Here is a 22,943-nt window from a genome sequence, read left to right as displayed (position 1 = left end):
TCACTAGCAAATACAGATCACTCTAGACACAGAACACTCTAAACAGACATGGTTCACTAGTAAGACATTGATCACTCTGAATATATATAGATAAATTAGCCAGACATAAATTTCTCAAGACATGGACTACTCTAGTTGGATATGGGTAAATCCAGAGATACATATGATACATAGCTCCAGAGAGATCACCTTAACCAGACATAGGTCATTCCACAGCAACATTCTTCAGGATGCGACCAAGAACTGGATCACTAGTCGCCTTACACTATGTCACAGGTATAACTGGGTATAACTAGTGGCCCAGTACTGGGCCACTAGTTATACCCAGTACTGGCTTACCGGTCACTTTACACCGAGTAGCAAACAACAGGCAGAATCAAGAATCACACATCGAAATTGTTCACCAGTAACACCGGGTTCTGGGTCACCAGTCACGCCCATTACCAGGTCACAGTTATAACCAGTAGTGGGTTACCAGTCACGCTCAGTGTTGACTCACAAATACTCCGAGTACTGGGTCACTACTCGCACCCATTGCTGGGCCAATCACACCCAGTACTGGGTCGCAGATAGAACCAGAACTGTGTCACCAATCACACCCAAAACGGGGTAAAAAATCACATCTATTATTGGCTACATCAATCATTCTACACTGGGTCACAATTACACGCAGAACTAGCTTCACCAGTCACTCTACACTGGGTCAGTCACACCCAGTACTAGCTTCACCAGTCACTCTACACTGGGTCAGTCACACCCAGTACTACCGTCACCACTCAACACTAGGTCACAGTCACACCCAGTTCTAGCTTCACAAGTCACTCCATACTGGGTCAGTCACACCCAGAACTAGCGTCACCACTCAACACTAGGTCACAGTCACACCCAGTACTAGCTTCACCAGTCACACCACACTGGGTCACAGTCACACACGGAAGTATAGTGAATTTAATTACATGAGAATAATGAACCACTAATAAGTAATTTTTGTTCAGCTTAATATCCGAGCCAGAACAAGATGATATAACGAGTCCATCAACCTTGAAGAAATAGTGTTTGAGGACTGACTACCTCAAATACTATTACTTCAAGGTTAATGGACTGATTGCATGATCTTCGTTTCATTACTACACCTGCTGCCTTTGTATTTGACTGAAGAAGCCCACTGTGTAGGCGAAACATTGTTTTCTTCCTCCAAGAATTTTGTTTATCAGTGGGATGTGTCTCATTTAACTGACTATATATTTTAAATGCTGTAGAATTATCTATGAGGGACATGTTATTGAAGCTATTGAAAAATGTGTCTTATAGTGAATTTTAATTCAGACGCAGCAGGATTTTTGTTTATACGAGAAATCAGGAAAACCTCTTCGCATTAGCTTCAGAATTTCAACATTGTTTAAAGATACTTAGGGAATTGTTGAGAATGTTACTGGAGTCTGTTGGTGGAAATTACCTAATTTTATCTTTAAAATGATGTAGTATTTCCGTCATGTAAAAGCAACTTTGCTATGCATTCTCTGGAGGATTTAATAGTTTAACAGCTGATCTGTTTAATGAAAATGAAGATAAAAGTTATGTTAAGGCTGTGTAGAGACAAACTAATATTTTTTAACATAATTAACTTAGAATTGCTGGACTTTCTGCGATAATTAGAGAATGTAACTTGTGTGGAAATACCCAAGTTTTGCGTGTGTCATGAGACATATTTGACAGAGAGTGAGGGAAGGACATGCTAGCCACGGTGGTCACATGTGTTGTATTACGAATAGAAGACATTTTTAAAAAAAAAGTTTTTCCCCGGGCAGCGTTGTTTTCTTCTCAAAAAGAGGGGGAGTCTTTTGTCGTAATACTATTACTGAATCAATTTCTTTGACGTCTCATTTACATTAGTCTTCGAAAAGGGGTAAATCAAGACAAGGTCATCAATACTATGTTAGTTTTAATGAACATTCTTATCTCCATTTAGAATATACAAATAAGAGTACATTCAAATTCATATAGTTTTGTCCCGTTAAAGACTAAGTAATTCCAGTGCTTAAATATACAAAATTAATAATCTCTATACATTCGATAGAAATTACAATACACAATTCCTCATAGCTCAGGTGGGGTACAACTTTCTCAATATCCGAGAAGACACCAATTTCCATGCATGTCCTTGCCTAGGAGGGATATATGCAAACACCGTAAGCCAATACTCGAACAGATGAGTTGGTCCGGCTTCTCCAGTCCCAGGGTAGACGAGGTAGAGTCAATGGGGAGTAGAACGGTTCTCAGAGCTTGCCAGATAGAGACTGCCGGGAACAACCCTCGTGAATGGTAAGTAACCTCGGGAGACCAGAAGCCGCCAAATTATGACGTCACTAACTACCCAACTCCTGGACTGGGTTGAGCTTATTTTACTTAACCGTACCTAAATGATGAAGGATGAATATGATAATACTACGACAATCCAACGGCTTCGATTTAGCTATTACCGAAGCAGCTAGCGAGGTAGTATTATCTAGATGATAAAAGAAAAGGAATATTACGATACAGACAAGTGTGACCATGGCGTAATAGCGCACAAAATGCGTGATAAAGGAATAACAGGAAAAGTTGGTAGATGGATCTATAATTTCCTCACAAACAGAACACAAAGAGTGGTAGTCAACAGAGTAAAGTCCGAGGCGGTTACGGTGAAAAAGCTCTGTTCCACAAGGCACAGTACTCGCTCCCATCTTCATATCCGACATAGACAAGGATGTCAGCCACAGCACCGTGTCTTCCTTTGCAGATGACACCCGAATCTGCATGACAGTGTCTTCCATTGCAGACACTGCAAGGCTCCAGGCGGACATCAACCAAATCTTTCAATGGGTTGCAGAAAACAATATGAAGTTCAACGATGAGAAATTTCAATTACTCCGATAAAGTAAACATGAGGAAATTAAAACTTCATCAGAGTACAAAACAAATTCCTTTCACAAAATAGAGCGAAAAACCAACGTCAAAGACCTGGGAGTGATCATGTCGGAGGATCTCACCTTCAAGGACCATAACATTGTATCAATCGCATCTGCTAGAAAAATGACAGGATGGATAATGAGAACCTTCAAAACTAGGGATGCCAAGCCCATGATGACACTCTTCAGGTCGCTTGTTCTATCTAGGCTGGAATATTGCTACACACTAACAGCACCTTTCAAGGCAGATGAAATTACTGACCTAGAAAATGTACAGAGAACCTTCACGGCACGCATAACGGAGATAAAACACCTCAATTACTGGGAGCACTTAAAGTTCCTGAACCTGTACTCCCTGGAACGCAGGCGGGAGAGATACATGATTATATACACCTGGAAAATCCTAGAGGGACTAGTACCGAACTTGTACACGAAAATCACTCACAACGAAAGCAAAAGACTCGGCAGACGATGCAACATCCCCCAATGAAAAGCAGGAATGTCACTAGCACGTTAAGAGACAATACAATAAGTGTCAGGGGCCTGAGACTGTTCAACTGCCTCCCAGCATACATAAGGGGGATTACCAATAGACCACTGGCTGTCTTCAAGCAGGCACTAGTCAAGCACCTAAAGTCGGTACTTGACCAGCCGGGCTGTGGCTCGTACGTTGGATTGCGTGCAGCCAGCAGTAACAGCCTGGTTGATCAGGCTCTGATCCACCAGGAGGCCTGGTCACAGACCGGGCCGCGGGGGCGTTGACCCCCGGAACTCTCTCCAGGTAAACTCCAGGTAATACCCTCATAGCAGATGCGATGTTGCTATACTCCCGTCTGAACCTTCTGTGTAAGGCTAATTTATAGTGAGCCATTAGTAAACTGAAACCTAATCTAACGTTGAAGTTTAAATAGTAAAGTTAGGCTAAGAAGGTAAATGTAAGTAGCATAAGTACAGAAACTGTCGTTCTCTGCAACCCTACAGCAAAATCTTAGCAACATAGGTGCCAAGCACAGTGACTGGCCGCAGGTCTCAGTTACTAAGGGATAGCAGATGTCAGCAGTGTTATCGGATGAGAAGAGAACGATCAATAATTCTGGTATTAATTATTGTTCGTATCGCTCTTGGGCCGTACGGACAGGCTGCGCAGTAGCTCCTGACTCTGTTGATTGCTGCGCAGTTTTCTTCAGTGCACTCACAATGGCGGAAGGTGCACGTAGGCGAGTCAACACCGTCTGCCTTCAATTGGTGACAGGCTCGTTCAACAATCAGAATACACATCTACTGCTTACTGCGATACTCCGAGATACATATGGTATCAATAATGAAGATCTGTATGGTGTCTCTTTGAACGGAAATTCGAGGCTTTTTGTCAAATTCAGACAAAATAGTACTTACGAAAATATGGTTGCCACTTATCAGGATGTGATCAAAACTGTTAATCCTGGTGTCACTGTTCGACTTCACGACGTCTCCCGTTTTTACACCTGGATCAAGGTACGAAACGTTCCTTTTGAGGCGGACGAGAGTGATTTGAGGAATGTTTTTGCACGCTATGGCACGGTTCATACGGCAACTATGGGACGGTGGCATGATGGTCCTCTAGTTGGTATGCTGGAGGGGTCTTTCTCCCTGAAAATGTCCCTCAAGCACCCTATTCCGTCGTATGTGGTTATGGAGGACTTTCGTACGCAAGTGTACGTTACGTACTCAGGACAAAGGCGTACGTGCAGGATTTGTGGGATGTATGACCATATGGCGGCGCAATGCCCTACAAGACGTGATAAAACGACGGAGGTAAGGCGGTTTGATGTTTCAACGGAGCAGCGATCATATGCTGCTGCTACACAACAACATATATTGCCTCGTAAATCATGGAGTGAGGAGGTAGAGGGTGAGGTTGAAGACTCGCCGATATGTCTAACCCTCCCTGGTGCAGTGGAGGACGTGGGCGTGGTATCGGCGACGATTGAGGAAGATCTCGTTCATACTCAGGTTGATGTGGAGCAATCTATTCAAGAAGTTCTGAATGTTTTATTGGATGCTTCCACATCTGAGGGGCTTCACGGTGGTTTAGAGGATGTAAGTGTGAAGGAGAAGGACGGGGCATCCGCCGGGCATATTGCTGAACATCAGGTTGTGGTCGTGGAAGTTCATAGAAACAACAGTTCTGAAGATGAGATGGATACTGGCCGCAGTTCTCGTAAGAGAGTGGCGGTGATATCTGACTCTCAAGATGTTTTGACACCAGGACAACGGTCGGGGAACAAAGCATGGTGCGATGTGACTCGTAGAGTCAAGGGCAAATCTACATGTGTTCAGCATGTCAAGGAGAACGACACAGGGGGGGGGGGAAGAAGTGGAGATACACACAAGGGAACCAAGAATGTCAAGGTATCCAAGGGTAAACCTCCAATGAAACGTTCAAGTGTCTTACTTTAAATATAAATGGGTTACGGTCTGTTGAAAAACGTAAGTATTTGGAGGTTTTGTTAAAAAATTATGTACCCGATGTTGTATTCTTACAAGAACACAATTATAAATCTTTAGGTGAATTGCTGATTCCTGAATATATTTTGTACATGGGCTGTTCTAATAGACTGAAAGGTGGTGTAGCAGTGTTAGTTAAAGAGGCTAGCCCGTTTTCTTTGCAAACATATGAGGTGGGAGAGGAGGGGAGGGTTGTTAGGGTTGATGGGGTGTGGGGTGGGGTACGGGTGGCCTTCCTGGGGGTGTACGGACCGGCGGAAGGTGACATGCGTGTAAAAAATGCGTTTTTTAGGGACGTGTTGGTGTACCATTTAAGATCACTGCCAGTCGTCACGATTATTGGGGGTGATTGGAATTGCATTGATCGTCGCAAGGATGTCGAACCGAGAGGGAGAGGTTTTTTTTCAGGATATTTAGGGGACCTTTTGCGGAGTGTTAATGTTACGGATGTGGGGGGGGGGATGAGGTGGGTGGGGTCATGCATACGTTCGTTAGAAGGGAGTATGCGGCAAGACTGGATCGCATATACGTTTCTAGAGGTGTCAGCGTCAGGAGTGTACGTGTGCTAAATGTGAGCTTTTCCGATCACAGAGGTGTTATGGCGGATGTTGACTGGGTAGGTTTACCGAGGCGTTACAGAGGTTTCTGGAAGTTGAATGTGGGTTTAATGCACAAAAGAGGTGTGAGGGAAGATTTTGTGAGTGCTTGGAGAGGATGGTGGGCTGAATGGCAGGAGGGAATTGATATAGTCGAATGGTGGGATACTGTCGGTAAGGTGAAGGTGAGGAATTTTTATCAGCAGCAAGGAAAAGAAGACAAGAGAATGCAGTATGGGCTCTTGAACTATCTTGAAAATCAACTGCAAGCATGTTATACAAAGGGTGGGGGAGTGTATCCGGTGGTTGAAATTGAAAATTTAAAACGCTTAATTAGAGACTTTCACAATCGTATTTTTGATGCGGCGCGGATAGCAAGTCGAATTGATGAGGTTTTATGGGGTGACCGTCCTTCGGCGTATGTCTTGCGAGAGCAGGGCAGACGCCGTAAGGCGACAGAATTAATGGGATTAGAGGTTCAGGAGTCATTGGGAAACTTTAGTAGGGGGCAGGTCCTTCGGTCAACGGAGGCTATGAATACCTTTGTAGACGCATGGTATGAATTGCAATACAAAAATGCTGGGATTTCTAAGGGGGCGCTGGGAGAAATGGGTGAATATGTACGTTGTAATCTAGAGTACATGGACAGGTTGGCTTTGAATGGACCTATAAGTGAAGAAGAGATTAGGTTAGCTGTGGAGGGTATGAGTGTAGGGAAGTCGCCGGGGATTGACGGAATCCCTTGTGATTTTTACAAGGACAATTGGGATTGTATTCGCGATTTTTTGGTGATATTATTTAATGCCATGAAAAGTAGTGGCATTATGGGACAGCAACAAAGAACAGGGGTGGTTGTTCTAGTCCCGAAAAAAAAATCTGGGAATTATATACATAATTATAGGGCAATTTCATTAATGTGTGGCGACTATAAAATTTTTGCGAAATTATTAGGAAATAGGATAAAACGGGTTTTGGAGAGAGTTCTGGACGAGGGACAATATGGTGTGCCAGGACGATCTATGTGTGTGGGACAAGGAATTATTCGCAGGTTCATTGAGGAAAGCGGGAGGGGTAATAAGGGTGGAATATTAGCTTTAGATTGGCATGCTGCATACGATTGCGTGGAGAGAGATGCATTATGGAAGTTTATGCAGTGGCAAGGTTTCGGAAAGGAAATTGTTAGTTGGGCACAGGTTTTGTACGAGCAGGCTACGTTTAGGGTGCAGGTAAACGGTAGGTTGGGAAAAGTTGTTAGGATGCATAGGGGATTACGGCAGGGGTGTCCTATTTCACAAATTCTTTTTGCGTTGATTCAGGACCCGTTTTTTAGAGCCGTGAGGGGGATTGTACGACAGGATGACAAGCAAGGTTGGGTGGGGGTACAATCAGGAATTATAGGTTACGTGGACGACACTACGGTTTTATTTCGTGGAGCCAAGGTTTTAGGGAAAGTGAGCGAATTGGTGGACTGTTTCGGGAAAGCAACCGGAATGTCGGTTAATAAGGAAAAATCAATGCTTATGGAGGTGGGGGATTGTGCGGGTGTGGTATTAGGCCAGAGGGAAGGCTGGCCTTTAGTAAATCAAATTAAGGTGTGTGGGATTGTGCATAGGGATAACATACAGGATGCGAGGAAGGTGAATTCAAGTGAGGCTGTAGAGAGGGTTTTAGGTCGTTTAACAGGTTTGAGGGAAGGAGGCTTGTCTATACATCAGCGCGCAATTGTGGTGAATGTGATTTTGTTCAGTAAGTTGTGGCATGTGGCATGTATTTATCCGTTACATCCATATGATGAAAAGCGTATGTTAACGCGTGTTTATAGATATATTTGGGGTTCAGGTTGTGATTGGTTAACGAGGGATGTGGTGCCGCTCCCGGTTGGCCGGGGTGGCCTGGGGCTAATGAATCTGCATAATAGAATGTTAGGCATGTATGTCAAGCATAGCTACTTGAGAGAGGGTAGAAAGGCTGGCACGGGTTTGACCTGGATAAGACGGGACTTGGTACGTTGGTTGACCGGAACGGATGTAAAGAGATGTGAGGACATGTTGAGGATGTTAATTTATGTAAAAGATCCACACAAGATCAAGATCGGCAAATTGGCACTGGTAGAGGGCAGGGAGGTAGTGGCTAAGGTGGAGGGAATATATCCAATGTATGCATGGAAGGACATATGGGGTCGTTTAAAAGCATTAAGGTTACGAGCCAAGGTCAGGGAGATAATGTTTAAATTTTTACATAATATACTGCCGTCCGGGGAAGTTTTAGCGAATAGGCGCGTGCAGGAGGGGGGGCTGTGTTGTGTGTGTGGAGATCCTGATACGGTCTTTCATGCAGTTTATTTCTGTAAGAGATTGGAACACGTAAGGTTGTGGTTTGGTAAGGTGTTAAGAATGGTGGGTGGGGGTGGGTTTAGTGTCTTAAGAGCTTTAAGTTTAGATGTGGGGGGGGTCGAAACACCGGTACAGAATGCAATCGGATATTTAGTGACGGATTTTGTATATACGTCATGGGTATATAGGCATTTATCTGTGAGGGAGAGAATCAGAGCACTGGTAGCGATATTTTATGGTACACAACAGAGAAATAAAGACATTACGGGAAATAGATGGTTTTTCTTATTTTCAAAGGGATATTGCAGATTCAAGGTCAGGGATTTATGGGAGTTAATACCTTAAAGGGTACACGAGGCTGGCTTCTTGAATATGTGTGAGTGAAGGTGGCATACGATTGGTATGGGTGCGGTTTAATGTATAAATGATAGGTCTGATCGTTAGTTTGGATGATGTTTTATTCAAACAAATATATATACTATTGCTTGGAAACTAATTTTTTGTTCTTAAATTGACGTGATTAAGAGAGTGGGTCTCTTGTGAAGCAAACTCATGAACTACATGAAAGGTGTTATGTAAAAGCACCTTGTGCAACTTATATATATAGTTTTTCTTTTTATATTTTCCTTGTATCAGCCATGTGGATGATACCTGGTAACGTTCTGCTTGGGGTCTCCTGGGATATATGTTTTGGAATGTGATCAGATATGAGGGTAACAATTTTGTATTGTGTACATAATCTCTCATAATGTGTGTGTGTATATGTGATAAGAATGTGGTGTGTGTATGTTGCATAATGTTACTTGTTTGGCAATTCAGAATTATCTCATGCTATTAAGTGGAACTTTTTGTGTAATGTACTGAATATTTTTGTATCTTTGCAGTAATCAAGTAAATTGACTACCAGTTGCGTTACATATCGTTCGTTTTTGGATATTTTGTTATATATGCACTTGTTTATGTATTATGTCTTTACAAAGGTTTTATTGACATAAAATCAAACACTAAGGCATATTATTATTGATGAATAGTTTCTCTTTGTTTATAATGTATATAAGAGGTTTTAATTAAGTTAACGAAGAATTTGTATATTCTTGTGTTACCTTGGGATAGGTACATAATGAATAGGGGACTGACGAATATTTATAACCGTTCTAGTGTATATATTGACAATTGTAATTATACTTACTATGAATGTAATGATAGGTAATCCTATGATTATTTAATGTATTGTATATTTTTTAAATTATAAAAAAAAAATGTTAAGGCTTTAATTTTTGTTATAATGTTATACGTATTGTTGTATGCTTTTATATAATATTTCATCATATATGGTTTAGGGAAATACTAGTTGGCTTAGGTGTAAATATCGGATATGTGCTGCAGCGTACTTTATAAGGTGTATTATGTTCATGTATTATGTTTTGTATACCTGTTTAATGAAGGATGGATTTTTATATATTTAATATGTTGTTATATGACGTTTTAAATAAAATAAAAAAAAAAAAATTCTGGTATTAATTCATGTCTCAATCAACCGGTTCGAATACTAGTGGCTCATTAATGGTTCTCGGGTGAGATAGACATCTGGAAGGCTTCCAGACAAGGAATAACTCTTTCCAGCTTTACAACAGATCCGAAGGCAAGACGTCCTTGTACCTCAAGTGATGGGACTTGCGCAAATTTGTATTACTCAGGTATTTTATGATGTGAATGTAGAAAGTAGATTTGAAGGATTCTAGACTTCGCCCAGAGAACTGAACCCGTCCTACCCTGGCCGTACCATGGTAATTACAGCCTTGTTAGAAGAGGTAATTCCACATAATGACTTAATATAAGATGGCTGGTGTTTAGTGTGGATTTGATTCAAATTCAAATTCAAATTCAAATTCAAAGTTTATTCTCTATTACAATGTTGAATTTACAGAATTTGGTTGTTGTGTGGTTTACATATAGTTAAATAATGATTACAGAGTGTACCACTAGAACGCCTAGCATGGCTAGGCATTTCGGGCAGACTTAGTTTAATTCTTTATTTTAAAATATTACAAATTATGAGGTAAGTTGGTATTATGGCTAAGTGACTAAATACTAGTTTGTGAGTTTAGCAATGTGAATGCTTTTGTTTTGGCACAGTACATAGTTTCAGTATTGGAGTATCATAGGATTCATTATTTTAAGATTGAGATTAATATTTCTGTTTATGGTCAAATGGGTGAGTGAGTGTAAATGTGAACCACCAGGTGGTATTCGTGTAGTTAGTTGATGGGGTGTATCAGGGAGATAAGATGTTTTCTAATGGTAGTTTTGAAGGTGATGAATGTGTCTGCAGTTCTAGAGTTCTCAGGTAGGGTGTTCCAGATTTTAGGGCCTTTGACATACATTGAATTTTTGTAAAGGTTTAGTCGGACACGGGGAATGTCGTAGAGATGTTTGTGTCTGGTGTTATGCCTGTGGGTTCTGTCACAACTATCAAGAAAGCGTTTTAGGTCAAGGTTGATATTGGAGTTTAAGGTCCTGTAGATGTAGATTGCACAGTAGTAAGTGTGGATGTACTGAACAGGGAGTAAGTTTAGATCTATGAAGAGTGGGGGGGGGTGTTGTCAGGGATGGGATTTAGTGATTATTCTTACTGCAGCTTTTTGTTGGGTTATTATTGGCTTTAGGTGTGTTGCTGCAGTTGATTCCCAAGCACAAATAGCATAGGTGAGGTATGGATATATAAGTGAATGGTATAGTGTGATAAGGGCAGTTTGCGACACGTAGTATCGTATCTTGGAGAGGATCCCAACCGTTTTGGATACTTTTTTGGTTATGTGTTGGATATGGGTGCTGAAATTCAGGTTGTTGTCAAGGTATAGGCCTAGGAATTTGCCCTCATTATGTCTGGTAATTAGAGTGTTGTCGATCTTAATGTTAATTGGTGCATCTCCTGCTCTGCTACCAAACATAATATAGTAGGTTTTGTCAGTGTTAAGCGTAAGTTTATTGGCTGTCATCCAAGTCGATATTTTGATCAGCTCCTCGTTAACAATGGTGTTGAGGGTGGCAAGATTAGGGTGAGAGATGACATAAGTCGTGTCGTCAGCAAAGAGAATGGGTTTCAGGTGTTGGGATACGTTTGGAAGATCATTGATGTATATGAGGAAGAGCAGGGGACCAAGGACACTTCCCTGCGGAACTCCAGTATCAAGTGGCCGTGTTGTTGATGCTGTGTCTTTAATGGTGACATACTGATACCTATTAGTAAGGTAAGATTTGAAATAAGCAAGCGCATGGCCTCTTATACCGTAATGGTCAAGTTTGTGGAGTAGGATGTCGTGGTCTATTGTGTCAAAAGCTTTTCTTAGGTCAATAAAAATTCCTAGTGGATATTCCTTATTTTCCAATGCTGTGTAAAGCAGATCTAGCATTTTTAATTTTGCATCATTAGTGCTTTTATTTTTCCTGAATCCAAATTGGCAGGGGTTGAGTATGTTTTGTGTTGTTATAAATGAATATAGTCTCCTGTGCACGAGTTTCTCAAAGATTTTGGATAGCAATGGTAAGTTTGATATTGGCCTATAGTTGTTTAAGTCTGTAGGGTCACCACCTTTATGTATTGGTGTAACCCTTGCCATCTTGAGTAGTTTCGGGAAGGTGCTAGTTTCTAGTGACTTGTTAAAAAGTAATGAGATAGCATGCGAAAGGATATGGGCCGCTCGCTTGTACAGTAATGGTGGGACATTAGACAGATTCCCTGAGTTGTTTTTAAGTGACTTTATAATCTCGGTGACTTCCGAGGGCTCAGTTGGTGCAAGATAGAAGGAATTTGGGAAATTCCCATCTAGGTAGTCCCCGGCATGGGCATTGGTATGTGGGATTTCATTGGCGAGATTAGATCCTATGGTTGAGAAGTCGTTTATCTTGTTAGCTGTGTCAGTGGGATGTAGTGGTGTTTCATTAGGTTGGTTTTTTTCAGTTTGTGGGTCCCTAGAATCTGAGAGAGTGTTTTCCAGGTCTTTTTTATATCTCCTCTAGTGTCTGTGAATCTACTGGAGTAGTATAGTTGTTTGGCTTTCTTTATTACTTTGGTGAGAACTGATGAATAGTGTTTAAGAATATCTTTGTGTATTAAGCCCTGTCTATATTGCTTTTCATATTGGTGTTTCTTGTCAATGGATTTCAGAATGGTACTGGTTAGCCATGGGCAACCAAGCCGTTTGTTTGTGATCTGTTTCGTTTTTATAGGACAATGTTTGCTGTATAGTCTAAGTAATTTGTTAAGAAAAATGTCTGTCCAGTCATCAATACCATTGGCCTTGGAGAATTCTGTAGGCCAGTCAACAATCTCTAGGTCAGCTGTAAACTTCCTTATTGAGGCCTCGTCATGGAGTCTAAATGAGACTTTGTTGAATTCAAGTGGTGGTTTACTAATGTTTGTCAGGAGGAAGGTAGGGTAGTGGTCTGTAGTGCTATCTGTGATTATCCCTGATTTAAGGGGGGCTAGTATATTGGTCCATATGTGGTCTATTATGGTTGCACTTGTCTCAGTGAGCCTGGTTGGTTTAGTTATTGTTGGTATGAGAAGTGTGTTGTTCATATTGTTGATGAAATCAGTTACAGGCTGATCATCTAGTAAGCCAAGGTTGATGTTGAAGTCTCCAGCTAAGAGAAGGTGGTACTTATTCATTTGTCTGTTTGTTATTAGTGACTTTAATTTCTCACTGAAATTTGGGATGTTTGTGTGAGGTATCCGGTAAATGGCACCGATTGTTATAGGTGTCTTAAGGTTTTTTACAGTAAAATTAGCAAAAATGTATTCCCCATATTCATCACTAAAGCAAGTGGTGCTAATACAAGATAATTGGTTAGAGTAATAGATTGCAGTACCACCCCCAACTTGGTTTGGTCTGCAGTTGTGAATTGCTGTGTATCCTGGTAGAGGGTAGATATCTATTGTGTCCTGCTTAAGCCAGGTCTCAGTAAGAATAATGCAGGAGAAGGGTGCCTTTAGTGATTCAAGGAGTGCCAGGAGGTCATCATAGTGTTTGCTTAAGGACTTGATGTTGTAGTTAAGTACTGATAGACTTTTAGCATTGTTTAGGATAGTGCTGGCTTGTGTTGCTGTGTAATAAAGGCAGTTACTTTCCAATAGGTTTTGATTGGGTGTCAGATTATGGAGGTTTAGATCAGGGTCAACGTAATCAATCATCTTCTAGGTTTAAATTATGGTTATTTATATCCTGAGTTGTGTGTTGAGTTCTAGTACTGATATCTGTAGTGGTGGGAAGTTTGGATAAGTATATAGCTAGAGTATTTTGGTCATATAGAGCATAGTCACTACTACACATAATGATTGAGGAAGTGATTAATTTATTGTCATCCATCGTGGAATCCCTCAATTTACAAGAATTACAAACACTGAAAATTTGTCTCACCTTCTGCGTCAGCTTTAATATACTTGGCAAAGAAAAATTCGTTAACAATTTACTTTTAACTTGTACTATAATACCGAACATGAGTCATGAGAAGATTTGAGCTTCGAGAAGTTGACTCATCGAGTTGAAGAGAAAACTTGGAGCGCTGAAGTTCAGTTGTTAGGATTTTTTCAAACTTTCGTTTATTTCAGACTTTTAACACTGTTGTTTTACCTCTCAATTTAAGCTTGACATTGATTTTAGGATACATAGGTTTTCATTTGCTATTTCTTTCGACTGGCTTCAAACTTTATATACTCATGTATGATACTCAGAAAGGTTTGAGCTGATTTTGAACTGAGATGTGATTAAATTTGTCAATTTTAAGAAAGTGGGAAATGGGATGCATCGTTCATGCGTACTTGACCAGCTCGAAATCTTCAAAGCAAATAATTTGTGAATGCAGTATGTATGTTCGATATCTGCTACTTTTTTTTTTGTTACTGATAACTAGAGAATGCCTCTTTCAACTGTCTTTAAACTTTTGAAGTTGCTAATTCTAAGGGAGAGGCTCAAATTGGTCTTGGGGGGAGAGACGTCAATTTCTAATGAAGAAATTGAGATATCAGTTTTCCTGGGATATATTGTGCATGACTTCTGATTGGCTTCAAATCGTTTGGCTGACCTTACTGGGTGAAAGGATATCTTTTGCTGCTCGCAAGCCCTGCTAATAGAGATAAGCGCATTCTTGTGGTTAGTGACTCACAGGTAAGATATATGGACCATACTTCCTCTGATAGGGATAGGAAGGTGAGACAGAGAGTGTCTCTCTCCCTGGAGCCGGTGTTGGTGACATTGTCAACAGGTTGGATAATATCATGTCAGGTAATAGGAACAAGCCCATTATCTACCCATTATCGGAAAGGGTAGGAGAGAAGAGCTGCTAGATAAGTACAGGTCAGCTATAGATTTAATTAGGTCTAAGGGTGGGTCCCAGTTATATGTAGCATCTTGCCTTGGAGAGTGGGCAGTGAATGGATGTCTAGGAAAATTGGTGTAAATTGCTTGATAGACAGATATTGTAAGGAACTTGTAATCCCATTCATTGACAACTGGGACAACTTATATGGCAAATATATGTATGCAAGGGATGTGGTGGTAAAAACCTTGGTAATAAATACATACAAGTTGGTTTAGAAAGACACGTAAGCAAACACTATGACATATTTATTAGAAAACGTTTCGGTCCTGGGACCTTGATCACTTTTAACATCAAGGTCCCAGGACCGAAACGTTTTCTAATAAATGTCATAGTGTTTGCTTACGTGTCTTTCTAAACCAAGGGATGTGGTACATCTCTCTGGGGCAGGGATGTTGCTCCGCCTGAACTGGATGCAATATATATTTAATATTGTGTGTGTATATATATATATATATATATATATATATATATATATATATATATATATATATATATATATATATATATATATATATATATACCCTTTATGTATTGTGGAAAAAGACACTTATGTACAGTTCAGGACATTTATTAAAGGAAACGTTTCGCCACGAGTGGCTTCTTTAGTCCTAATACAGAGAAAACTAAGAAAACATTTATATATATAGTGGCAGGAGTCAGGTGAGGTGACGCGTGGGTAGAGGTGGTTGTAGTAGTAGTAGTAGTAGTAGTAGTAGTAGTAGTAGTAGTAATGGAACTAAGGAGGTGAGGCAAGAGAGGGACCTGCTGCATGGCTTGCTTCTGCAGTGTTTTAAAAATTGAGGTTGGAGAGTTGAAGGAGGAGGTCTTGCTTCTCCAGGAGGAGATTAGGAGGCTGAAGGTCCACCTCAATGGGTCTTGGAGAGAGTGTGAGGTGGCTGGAGTTGTGGGGAATGAGGCTTCTAGCAGTGAGGTGCAGTCTGTCTCTCGCTGTGAGGAGGCTGTAGGTAGGGAGGTAGCAACGGCTACCAGCAGTGAGGTGCAGTCCAGCACCTGCTACAAGTGGCGAGTGGTAACCAATAATGGGAGGAGAATCAGAATAAGGATCTGAAGGTAGGAAATCGCTTCTCTGTTCTTCAGGATGAATGTACTTCAGTGGCCAGTGAAGGTAAGGGTACTACTGCCCCTGCTAACAGAGGTAAGCGCATTCTTGCGGTTGGTGACTCTCAGGTAAGAAATATTGACCGTGCTTTTTGTAATAGGAATAAGAAGATGAGAGATAGAATGTGCTTCCCTGGAGCTGGTGTTGGGGACATAGTTAACAGGCTGGATAATATCATGTCAGGTAATGGGAACAAGCCCATTATTTGTCTCAGTGCTGGTGGAAATGATATTGGGAAGGGTAGGAGAGAAGAGCTGCTAGGTAAGTACAGGTCAGCTATAGATTTCATTAAGTCTAAGGGAGGGGTCCCAATCATATGTAGCATCTTGCCTAGAAGGGGAGTAGGAAATGAATGGTTGTCTAGGGCAATTGGTGTAAATTGCTGGCTAGACAGATACTGCAAGGAACTTGCAATCCCATTCATTGACAACTGGAACAACTTTTATGGCAAACATGATATGTATGCAAGGGATGGGGTACATCTCTCTGGGGCTGGGGTGGTAGCACTTGCAAACTCAATTGAGAAGGCCATTGGTGAAATGCTTATGATTTTAAACTGATAGAAGATAGAGGTATGGGTGTGTGTGGGAAACAAGCAGGTTGCAACACTAGGGTTGGAATCAGTAAATGTATAAAAGGCATTCAGCATGAAGTTATAAATAAAGACAATAGATCAGGTCAGCAAACAAAGGGGGACAGCAGAGGACAGCAAGGGACTAGCTCCCTTAAGGTTTACTATACTAATAGCAGGAGTGTAAGAAATAAGATAGATGAGCTAAGATTAATTGCAAGTGCAGGAAACATAGATATTATTACTATAACAGAGACCTGGCTCAATCTGAAAGATAGAGAGATGCCCTCTGAATGTCACATACAAGGCTATAAATTATTCCACACTGACAGGGTCAACAGGAAGGGTGGTGGAGTAGCGATGTGTGTCAGAAACAATTTAAATTGTTGTGTTAGACAAGATATAAAAGTAGAAACGTCAGCCACTGAATCTGTTTGGTTACAGCTTCTCGTGGGCCGAGAAAAACTAATTTTGGGTGTGATTTACAGGGCCCCAAATCTTGAAAGGGAGTGCAGTAAACTCCTATGGGACGAAATTCGTAAGGCATCTACATACGAAAATGTTGTGCTAATGGGAGATTTCAACTATAGACAGATTGACTGGAGCAATTTGACAGGAAATTTAGAGTCAGGTGACTTTCTTGATACGATCCAGGATTGTTTTTAAAACAGTTTGTGACAGAGCCAACTAGAGGAAATAACCTCCTTGACTTGGTTCTCGCCAGTAGGGAAACACTAATTAATAATCTTGAGGTTAATGATGAGCTTGGGGAAAGTGATCACAAATCACTCAGTTTTAATATATCATGGAATTCCCCTAATAATGGCAATCAAGTCTCCGTCCCTGACTTTCGCTTGGCTGATTTCATAGGACTGAAAAATTACTTAGGTGGGCTGAACTGGAATGACCTGACTAAGGGTCAGGTAGGTGGTGATGGTTGCCGATATGATGCTTTCCAGGGCATAGTTCTAGCTGCTCAGTCAAATTATGTTCCAAATAGGGAAATCAGATCAAACTAAAATGATCCTAAATGGATGAACAATAGATTAAAATATCTGATTGGTCAAAAGAGAGGCATATATAGGCAAATCAAAAGAGGAGAGGGGCAATTAAGAAATCGATATATTCAGTTAAAGAGAGAAATAAAAAAGGGAATTAGAAAAGCAAAAAGAGATTATGAGGTTAAAATTGCAAGAGAATCGAAGACTAACCCAAAAGGATTCTTTCAGGTATACAGAAGTAAGATCAGGGACAAGATAGGCCCACTCAAAAGTTCCTCGGGTCAGCTCACTGACAGTGATAAGGAAATGTGTAGAATTTTTAACACATACTTCCGCTCAGTTTTTACACAGGAGGATACCAGCGATATTCCAGAAATGATAAATTATGTAGAACAGGACGATAATAAACTGTGCACGATTAGGGTCACAAGTGACATGGTCCTTAGGCAAATAGATAAATTAAAACCTAACAAATCCCCAGGCCCTGATGAACTGTATGCAAGGGTTCTAAAGGAATGTAAAGGAGCTTAGCACACCTTTGGCTAATCTTTTCAACATATCACTACAAACTGGCATGGTGCCAGATAAGTGGAAAATGGCAAATGTGATACCTATTTTCAAAGAAGGTGACAGGTCCTTAGCTTCGAACTATAGACCAATAAGCCTAACCTCCATAGTGGGAAAATTTATGGAATCAATAATTGCCGAGGCAGTTCGTAGCCACCTTGAAAAGCATAAATTGATCAACGAATCTTAGCATGGTTTTACAAAGGGGCGTTCCTGCCTTACGAATTTATTAACATTTTTCACTAAGGTATTTAAGGAGGTAGATCATGGTAATGAATATGATATTGTGTATATGGACTTCAGTAAGGCTTTTGACAGGGTCCCACATCAGAGACTATTGAGGAAAATTAAGGCACATGGAATAGGAGGAGAAATTTTTTCCTGGATAGAGGCATGGTTGACAAATAGGCAGCAGAGAGTTTGCATAAATGGGGAGAAATCAGAGTGGGGAAGCGTCACGAGCGGTGTTCCTCAGGGGTCAGTGTTGGGCCCCCTGCTGTTCACAATCTACATAAACGACATAGATGTGGGCATAAAGAGCGACATCGGCAAGTTTGCCGATGACACCAAAATAGGCCGTCGAATTCATTCTGACGAGAACATTCGAGCACTCCAGGAAGATTTGAATAGACTGATGCAGTGGTCGGAGAGGTGGCAGATGTAGTTTAATATAGACAAATGCAAAGTTCTAAATGTTGGACAGGACAATAACCATGCCACATATAAACTAAATAATGTAGATCTTAATATTACGGATTGCGAAAAAGATTTAGGTGTTCTGGTTAGCAGTAATCTGAAACCAAGACAACAGTGCATAACTGTTAGCAATAAAGCTAATAGAATCCTTGGCTTCATATCAAGAAGCATAAATAATAGGAGTCCTCAGGTTGTTCTTCAACTCTATACATCCTTGGTTAGGCCTCATTTAGATTATGCTGCACAGTTTTGGTCACCGTATTACAGAATGGATATAAATTCTCTGGAAAATGTACAAAGGAGGATGACAAAGTTGATCCCATGTATCAGAAACCTTCCCTATGAGGATAGACTAAGGGCCCTGAATCTGCACTCTCTAGAAAGACGTAGAATTAGGGGGGATATGATTGAGGTGTATAAATGGAAGACAGGAATAAATAAAGGGGATGTAAATAGTGTGCTGAAAATATCTAGCCTAGACAGGACTCGCAGCAATGGTTTTAAGTTGAAAAAATTCAGATTCAGGAAGGATATAGGAAAGTACTGGTTTGGTAATAGAGTTGTGGATGAGTGGAACAAACTCCCAAGTACAGTGATAGAGGCCAGAACATTGTGTAGCTTTAAAAATAAGTTGGATAAATACATGAGTGGATGTGGGTGGGTGTGAGTTGGACCTGATAGCTTGTGCTACCAGGTCGGTTGCCGTGTTCCTCCCTTAAGTCAATGTGATCTGACCTGACTAGGTTGGGTGCATTGGCTTAAGCCGGTAGGAGACTTGGACCTGCCTCGCATGGGCCAGTAGGCCTTGTGCAGTGTTCCTTCGTTCTTATGTTATGTTCTTAATAAGTAACACCAGTTCCCAGGATGGGTAATATCCTCTTGCTTAGTAATTTTGAAATACTGTAACTACCGGATTTTTGCTTTATAGTGTTACTGACAGAAATTAGTGCAGCTTCAATGCATTTTCTCCGTCTTAAGTCGTCTTCTTTAATAACTAGTTTAGCTTCATTGAATTTCATGAGGTGTCCAACATCGTCTCTATGTTGAACACATGCGTTTTTGCGGTCATCATTTCTGCAAGCATTTTTGTGTTCTGCTATTCTAATGTCCAGAGTTCTAGCTGTTTCCCCTACATATACTTTGTCACACCCCCCACATGGTATAGTGTAGATTCCTGCACTTGTGCCAGAATCATGCTTGGGTTTTTGTATCAGGTTCCTAATAGTAGTTGAAGAGCTGGTAGATATTTTAGCCAGTTTTCTGTCAAACATTTTTGAAACATTAGTGGCAACGTTGCTGACCGGTAAAACGATGTAATTTGGAGGCTTTTCTTCAATTTGATAGGTGTTGGTCTTGCTGAGGATACGTGTCGCACGTTTCCTGCAGTCACGTATGAAGTGTAGGGGAAAGTGTAGTGAACTAAAAGAGTTGGTGATGTATGTACATTCTTCTTCGAGGAACTGCGGACTGGAAATTCTGTAGGCTCTCAGAAAGAAGGCAATAACTACCCCTCTTTTAGTTCTTGTGTCATGGTGAGAGAAGAAATGTAGAAGATCATTCTTGTAGGTAGGCTTCCGGTAGACTTTAAAAGAAAGTTTATTTTCCCCTGTGCGTAAGAGAACGTCAAGAAAAGGTAATTGGTTGCCTCACCTCCTTAGTTCCATTACTACTACTACTACTACTACTACTACTACCACCTCTACCCACGCGTCACCTCACCTGACTCCTGCCACTATATATATAAATGTTTTCTTAGTTTTCTCAGCTCATCAAAGTTCCCAGCACATGCTACCAAACGTAGTTCATTAATTTTATTTCTTGCACTTCGACTGTTAGCATAAAATACCATCATTGAGGTAATGTGCTAATACTACACAAGGACAACAGAAGAAGAGAACTGAAACATACCTTCTTAAATCAAACCACTAATAAATACTTGTCTAACCTCTTTTTATGCTACCCAAGTAATAGCTTTTATAACCTTTGTAGGATTTAGACAAACTCATTTCGTGATCAGAAAAGTGGCAGATGCAGTTGATTGTAGATAAATGTAAAGTTCTAAATATCGGAAATGTTCATAACCCTAGCACCCACCAGCTTAATAATGTTGAACTTAGCCGTACAGAATGCGAAAAGGATTTGGGAGTTATGGTAAGCAGCAACCTTAAACCGAGACAGCAATGCCTAAGCGTACATAATAAGGCAAATAGATTATTGGGATTTATATCAAGAAGTGTAAGCAACAGAAGTCCAGAGGTCATACTACAGCTTTATACATCATTAGTAAGGCCTCACCTAGATTATGCAGCTCAGTTCTGGTCTCCATACTACAGAATGGACATAAATTCGTTAGAAAACATTCAGCGTAGGATGACTAAATTAACACATAGCATTAGAAATCTTCCTTATGAAGAAAGATTGAAGACTATTAAATTACATTCACTTGTTAGACGAAGAATGAGGGGAGACATGATCGAAGTGTATAAGTGGAAGATAGGTATGTATTGAACATTAAAATGGTATAAAATACCGACAGTAAAAAAAGATGTCAGGCTTGATGAAATTGAGACACATGTTACTGTCCCAATAAGCCTATGACAGACCAAACTGGTGGCTGCCAGAGCCATGAAACTTATGGGGGAGGTGTTAGGTGATACCCCACCTTAACAGTGGTACCGAGCAGCGACTCAGGGAGAACCCCATCCATATGATAGAAGCTGGTCCAGAGCGCAGTGTACCGCCATCCATCGGCTTCGTTTGGGCTTTCCCACAGCCAAGATGATGGTAGACAAGGCTGAGGAGATGTGCCAGTACTGTCAGCATGTTGTCCAGCGGCCCCTAACACACTATCTTCTGGAGTGCGAAGTTAATGAGACACTCCGCAGGCAACTAGGAGTGATATTCCCTCCCGAAGAGGAACCAGAGATGACTGCGGCCACACTAGTGTACCATGGAGTCAACGAACCAGACAAGCTGTTACCTGTGATAACGACATATCCTCCTCCTCGCTAATGTCCACAGTTAGGAGTACATATGGTGTTGTCGCTTATGAGATGCACCAGTTGAACTGACCTTTCTCCCTCTGGAGCCAGAGACGGGTCATCGCAAGATTGAGACCCGTGCCAGGACTACGGTCTTGGTGAACATTATGCACATGTTCTCTGTATTAGGACTGAAGAAGCCACTCGTGGCGAAACGTTTCCTTTAATAAATATCCTGAACTGTACATAAGTGTTTTTTTCCATATCTTGTCGATATCACCATACCATTTCCTCCTTTATGTATTGTTTGTAACGGCTTGATAAAGCTCCTGGAGAGCGAAACGTTACCACAATAAAATGTCACGTTAGTTGCACTTGTGTCCTTTTACCAAACATAAAAATATCTAGCCAAGACAGGACTCGCAGCAATGGTTGGAAAAATTTGGAAAGGATATAGGGAAGCACTGGTTTGGTAATAGAGTTGTGGATGAGTGGAACAAACTCTCGAGTACCGTCATAGAAGCTAAAACGTTGTGTAGTTTTAAAAATAGGCTAGATAAATACATGCATGGGTGTGAGTGTGGGTTGGACCTGACTAGTTTATGCTAATAATCTGATGCCGTGCTCCTTCCTTAAGTGGATGTTACCTGACCTGACTAGGTTTGATCATTGGCTTAAACCGGTAGGAGACTTGGACCTGTGATGAATGGTTTGAAAAACCGACAAGTCGAAGATTGAGACACTTATGCAGCATATGGGAATCTGAATAAAGATTCCCATATGCTGCATAAGTGTCTCAATCTTAGACTTGGACCTGCTCCGCATTGGCCAGTAGGACTGCTGCAGTGTTCCTTCTTTATGTTCCTATGACATACATTCATTTGTAGTGAAAGAAATGTTATACAATACCGACAAGATGATGAATATGACACATGTGTAGCTCCTGTGTATCTTAATTATGAAGAGAGTTTGACAGCCAGTGGTTTTATCAACTCAGTACAGGAGTTATTTGAAGGTGTGGAAACTGGAGATGGTAGAAGACGAGGCAATCAGTCCTTCAGTATTTATTTATTATTATTAAAGATTAGCCGGTATTCTCCCGGCCCGGGCCTTTTCCAAGTGGTGGCCCGGCCTTGGTTCCCTCTTTAGGGAGTGTCTGAGACCGAAGTCTCCCATGGGAGGAGGCACAAGTACCTCCTCATCTTTGGGACCAACTGTCCCCAGGCCTAGCCACAAGCTAGGCCTCTCTGGTCTGCCATCCC

General features: G+C 41.0%; 1 protein-coding gene across 1 annotated transcript in view; it reads right to left on the bottom strand.

Annotated features, from left to right (window-relative positions):
• Nucleotides 1–22,943, bottom strand: part of LOC128704253 (uncharacterized) — a 475,059-nt gene that overhangs the window by 158,223 nt on the left and 293,893 nt on the right. The gene's annotated exons all lie outside the window — the stretch shown is intronic.

This window comes from Cherax quadricarinatus, chromosome 37 (genome assembly GCF_038502225.1).
Source record: "Cherax quadricarinatus isolate ZL_2023a chromosome 37, ASM3850222v1, whole genome shotgun sequence".
Taxonomy (NCBI): Eukaryota; Metazoa; Arthropoda; class Malacostraca; order Decapoda; family Parastacidae; genus Cherax; species Cherax quadricarinatus.
The sequence above is the reverse complement of the archived record's forward strand: the minus strand, read 5'-3'. Positions and strand labels throughout refer to the sequence as shown.